Raw genomic sequence first — 5,703 nt, forward strand, 5'->3', positions numbered from 1 at the left:
AGAGTGTTTCTTCTCTCACTGGTCTTTGTAACATTCCACTTGTCCAATGGCTGCCTACAGTTTTCTTCATTATGATGCATGGGAATACAGGTTGTGAAATCTACTCTTAGAAAGGTGAATAAATACACTCTTACTGGGAAGCTAAATGAACACGAGAGTTATTTTGGCCTTGATTTGCTGCTGGGCAGGAGATTGGGTCTCAGAATGACTTGAGTGTAGAATGGACCAAAAGCAAAAGAAACTAATGATATTATTTACAAGAACTAAATTCAAATAGGAGATGGTTACTTCCCCTAGATCAGAATACTCATGATAAACCAACAGCAGGATCCTGTTCGCTTCTTTAGGTTGGTAATAAGTGTGATGTATTTTGCCCTTCAAGTGCTTGACAGAGAATCTGCTGAATGGACAGTCCCTGGGAGCACAGTGTGGCATGAAAATGTAAAACTCACTAGAGCAAGAACCTAAGGATGAAAGCTGTAGGCAAGGCTAACAACAATTGCATCCATGAGAACTCATGGATTAACAATAGCCCTAGAATTTTGGTGCTGTTAGCTTCTGACATTTCTCTTGTTGTGTAAGGAAGATTATTGTAATTCTGATGTCCTTTTAACGGAGCAGGCATTTTCTTTTCTCAGACATCCTCAGGCAGAGCTGAACAACCCCAGGAGAAGCCCAGCTTCTCTGGCCTCTAGTCCTGAGGTGGCTGAGAGGAAGGCCTGTGTCAGTGGGCTGCATGGGATGACACTGAGGACCAGTCTCATGTAGATGTGACAGCATGTTTGATTCTCATGGAGAGTTGAAAGGAGTAGCAGTATTTTTAAGAAATGCAATATTTTAAGAAAACAGTCTGGTTTGAAAACCTCCTACAGAACTATTTGTTAGAGTTATGGATTTGTGGTGCTGTGGCTGTCTTGTCAGTGTCATCTGTCTGAAGGAACCGCACTGGAACAATTATATCTCTGAAAAAGGGAGAATTCAGTTAGGTTTTGAAATAGTGTGCCAGAAAGGCGTTTTCCCATGCTATCACAGTGGATACCAAACACCTGTCAGGAGCTTGTCTGTGAAACTGTGGCCAACACTGAATTGTATAAAATCATTTACTCTTTATGATCACACTAAAGGTGAGAATGTTCTGGAGCTCCATCAATTGGTCTTTGATTTCAAACTATGTGAACCACTGCAAGATGCCCTCTTTTTTTACTTTCTGCAGCCCAGGGCACAGCAGGGTCCTCATCTGTGGTTGCAGCTTCTTGGTAATCTTGTAATGCAAACAATTAATAACAATTTGTATTAAATGTTTAAAAAATGCTGCCCTTATGGGACAGCAGAGCTCAGCTCAGCTGATGTGGGCAGCATGTGTCCAGAACAGAAGGTTTCAGCTTTACAAATGTCACTGATTATAAGTAGCATCAATCAGTTATGCCCAAAATGGCACTGGTTGTCTGTCAGACGCTTTTCTACAGCAATTATTTGTATTTATTTATTGTACTCAGAGGAACAGGTCCTCAATGTATCATTAGACACTAAGTGCTTTCAAGAAATGTTCTGGTGAAAAAGGACATTTGCCAAAGCATGTATTTAATCTTCATTCCCCTCAGTGGATGAAATCCTTCTGAAGATTATTTATTGACAGCAAGTAAAAGCTAACTTCACCAGGATATTAATTTGTTAATTGCAAGATATGTTATTTATTTCCTCTAGCAAACACACAGGGCATTTGAAAACAGCATCCCTGAGATATTGCAGGATTGCTCTTGAGCGTGTCAAGTTTTCTAATAGGTAACTGTTGCTCTAAGAAAAGCAATGTTTTCTCTTGGGTTTTTTTGCTGATCTGAAAACGGAGGGCTTGGCTTTGCTCCTGCAATATAGATAATAATGTACTATCACAGTGCTATCGGAGGAAAAGAGTGCTCACAAAATAAAACACCATTTCACATAAATAAGGGTAAAGGCATGTGAAGGTAAGTGAAAGCTTATTAAGACTATTACTCCAGCTTACCAAGTTTCTGTGTTGGCAGCTGGCCCATGGCCCAGGTATCCTTAACCCTGGTGCAATAAAAGATGCTGCCCTAAACCACCACAAACATTGCTTTTAATCTTTTGCCTTTTCTCTAAATCGGACTTCTCAATGTTACAATCAGGGGAAATGGTGCAGAGTGTAAAAGCACTTGCCAAGGGTTGCAGAAGAAGCTTGGAGCAAAGCTGGGGCCAGGCCTGGTGTCTTCCACTCTTCTGCCTTAACCTTGAACTGTTCCTTTGCCAGCAGAGACACAAATATTGTTTGCTTCCCATGAGATGGTCCTGCTAACTAATCAAGTGATGTGAGACGAAAGACTGTTCATCCTGATTATGTCCTCTGAATAAAGAGTGGATTAGTCCTCAGGTTGTTAATCCTACATCTAAATCAGTCCTAAATTAATTTACAATGTTAATGAGGGGGAGTGAAATGTAGTATTTGCTGACAGTTCATATCACTCATCAAAAAGGCAATAAAATAAATAAAAAACTTTAAAAAATTTAAAAAGCCTTTTAACTGAGAAACAAGGTTGCACAAATTTTTAGGTGGAAATGGTTCTGAAAATCCAAACAGAAAGGGGGGAAAACAAATCCACCAAGGGTAACGTTTGACCCTGTGTTCATCCCACACCCCACTCTTTGCAGGCACAGCTGATCTGGTATCTCTCTCTCCCTCTGCTCTCTTGCAAGCCAGTCCATACACTCTCAGCTTCTGATGCTGTCTGGAAAGCAAAGGTGACTTGTTCCTTAGAAATTGCAGAGAAATAAATAGAATTTTTGTCTTCTTTTATATTAATCCTGACATACAAGTATCTCTTTGCCCAAGAGATAATGTAAACTGGTTAGAGGGACACTGTAACTCCCTGTACAGAAAAATCACAGGACACTCCAGCCTCATCCATAATGGAGAGAAGCAGAACATGGTAGTCTCTGCAGCAAGGAACCTGTGACAGCAGAGGACATGCTGACAGATGGAGCACAACTGCTGCTTGCTCAGTAGCATTGTAGAGTAACACACGTAAAACTGTGGTGATTTGAGCCTCACTTATCTCTGGACGAGGCTGAAATTCTGTGTTGATCTTCCTTTTCAAAGCACTACATATGCAGTTGTATAAATACTGGTTTAGTTCACCATCCCACAGGTCTGCATCCAAACTTTCTTGTGCTTTTCAGTTCTTACTGGCTGCTTTTCCCAGCTAGAGAAAGGATAAACATGGCTGAAATCTGAAGGTGGTAGAGCATCTCTGTGCCTGCTTGAGCTGTACAGCTGTAGTCAGTCAATACATCTATAAACCAAACCATACAAAAAGTCATCTATGTGTGGAGTTAAGTAGGAGCAGCTACAGAACTCCAGGCCACTAGGAGCACGAAGGCTGAGAACATGGACAACTGGATTTGTAGAACTGCTTCAAAATAGTGTTATCCTTCCATATACACTCTACCATGGGAGTAATGCCCCAGTGCCGTACTCTGGTTTTAACTAGATTTTTTTCCCTTCTTTCTTCAATTCTTGTGCTTTATTGGTCTGTCTGCTCTCTGTGCCCTTGAATTTATTTCACTTTTGTGTATCTTGCCAGTGTCTTTGTAGAACACAAGAGCTCTAATAATAGTAGTGCCTGGCTTGCGATACAGTTTGTCTTCTGAAAATCTCAGGACGTTTTATATCGGGAGGGCTAATGGGGCTGGCCTTCTACAGATGGGGAAACCAAGAAACCCAGATGGGAAAAATTACCTGCCTAAAGTGGCACAGCAGGTCTGAGGCAGAGCCAGGATGAGAACTACAGTCCAGTTCCTGAACATGCAGCATAAGTGTTATGAATTAATCAATTAACGAGATTAATGCTTAGACCCAGAGATTTCATCCTTGTTACTAGGTACCTGAATCCTCCAGCTCAGGGACTTCTGCAGGTGGAAACTGAGAGGCATCAAATGGAGGTTATTGCAAGGATTCCATGGAAATGCAGAGGGGGAAAGTGTCTGTCTTCAGGAAGAGCATAGGGATGTCATTAGAGGAAACCCTGGTAGGCAAAAGTGTATAGTGTAAGGTCACAAGCCAGGAAATGTAAGGAGGTCAGAGATCTGCTAGGATTATTAAAGGTGAATAATATAGATAACTGGGACTCTGTAGGAACTTGTGCAGAGAGATGGGCATTCCCCCAGATGCCTTTCAGACCCTGGTTTCCCAGAAAGCCAAGCAATGCCAGGTATTTTTTCATAAGTCTTGTTGTGAGCTCACTTTTCCTATAACTTTTCCAACTACAATCTCTGTTCACTTGAAAAGTGGAACTTTTATCTACCTGTGTTGCCTTACCTCTTGAGCTGACCTGGTGTGACCTTGCAGTAGCTTGCAGCCTTGCAAGTACACAATCAGCTCTGGTGTGCTGTGATTGTTCCCACCAAGCTACAGACACGTGCACTGAGAAGGGAACTCAACATAGTGGATGCAGCACAATGGTGGGATAAATCAGACTTGATGAATTCAGTTCCCTTTGACTCCCGTCTTCTTGTCATTGCTTATGGTGGCAGCTATACCTCTCTAGCATTTTTATTTATTCCATGCAGAGACCACATCCGCCAGGTGCTACCCCAGAATATGTGTATATTACATGAGTTGCACGTGCTGCACGTTTCTTTTCTACCATCTGCTTCTCCCTAAATGGATGCTGTCTTTCTCCTCAGCTGTGCCCCACAGAACTCAACCACATTTTCACATTTTGCTTCCTACTGCACCTGCTTCACTGTTCTTCTTGCTAGAACAGAGAAAGTAATAATCTAGACACTGTCTGGTTTCTATTTCAAGTTCATGGGCTTTCCTTTTGGGTGAATGGCTTCCTACACCAGAGCACTTCCCAAGGAGGTGGTCCTTCAGGTGTCCGAGCCAGGAGGTGAGATAGAATGCTTATAGAATGCTTTGTGCTTGCTCTTCTTATGCCTGCAAATGGTTTGGTCCTCCATGTCCTACCCACTGCCTTCTTCCCTGCTTCCAACAACACCAAGCATTCTTAAATCCAGGTTACTTCTCTGGCAGTCTGGTGCTCAGAATGGCAGGACAAGGTGGAGCTCTCTTTCTGCCAGGAGATCCTCTAAGTCCTGTCAATAATGAGCAAAACCTTTCTCCCCATTTCCGCCTCCATACCTGACTTTGTGTCCTTTTTTCTGACCTTTTTCCATCTTCTGTAGGATGCTGCTGATCTAGGGATTAAACAAGGTCAGTTTAAGCAGTGAAGAGGAGAAAGCAGGGCTCTTTCAATATGCCTTGATTAATGTTGTGACAAGGGTTGGTCTTTTACTTATTTTACTGGAGTGAGTTGACACAGTCCAGAGCTCAATTATTTCCCACCCAAGTCCTTCACAAGTTCTGACAGTCCTTTTTTCCTGTGTGCTAGAACGGTGTCTGATATCCTGAGAAGTCATGGCAGTCTGAGGGTCTGATTCATGAAAGCAGTTAAACCTATTTGGAAATGCCTCTGCAATCAAAAATGAAAGTATTGTCTTGAATCAGTGAGCAGGTTAGAGGAAAATGTGTTTGTGCCCTGGCCCAGTCCCCACGCACCAAGGACCAAACTATAAAAATGCTGTTTACAGCCTGTGTTCTCACTGGACAGCCCTGGATTGCAAAGTAAATATTCTTGGGGGGGATAAAATGGTCAGGGTGGGAAGAGAAGGTGTCCTTGCTTCCTGCTG

The 5,703-nt window shown here is 42.4% G+C and overlaps 1 protein-coding gene across 4 annotated transcripts in view; it reads left to right on the forward strand.

The window, feature by feature from the left end:
- Window positions 1–5,703, forward strand: part of LOC103621627 (protein spinster homolog 2) — a 98,748-nt gene that overhangs the window by 94 nt on the left and 92,951 nt on the right. The window lies entirely within an intron of this gene.

Source organism: Corvus brachyrhynchos, unplaced genomic scaffold, assembly GCF_000691975.1.
Source record: "Corvus brachyrhynchos isolate BGI_N302 unplaced genomic scaffold, ASM69197v1 scaffold99, whole genome shotgun sequence".
Classification (NCBI taxonomy): Eukaryota; Metazoa; Chordata; class Aves; order Passeriformes; family Corvidae; genus Corvus; species Corvus brachyrhynchos.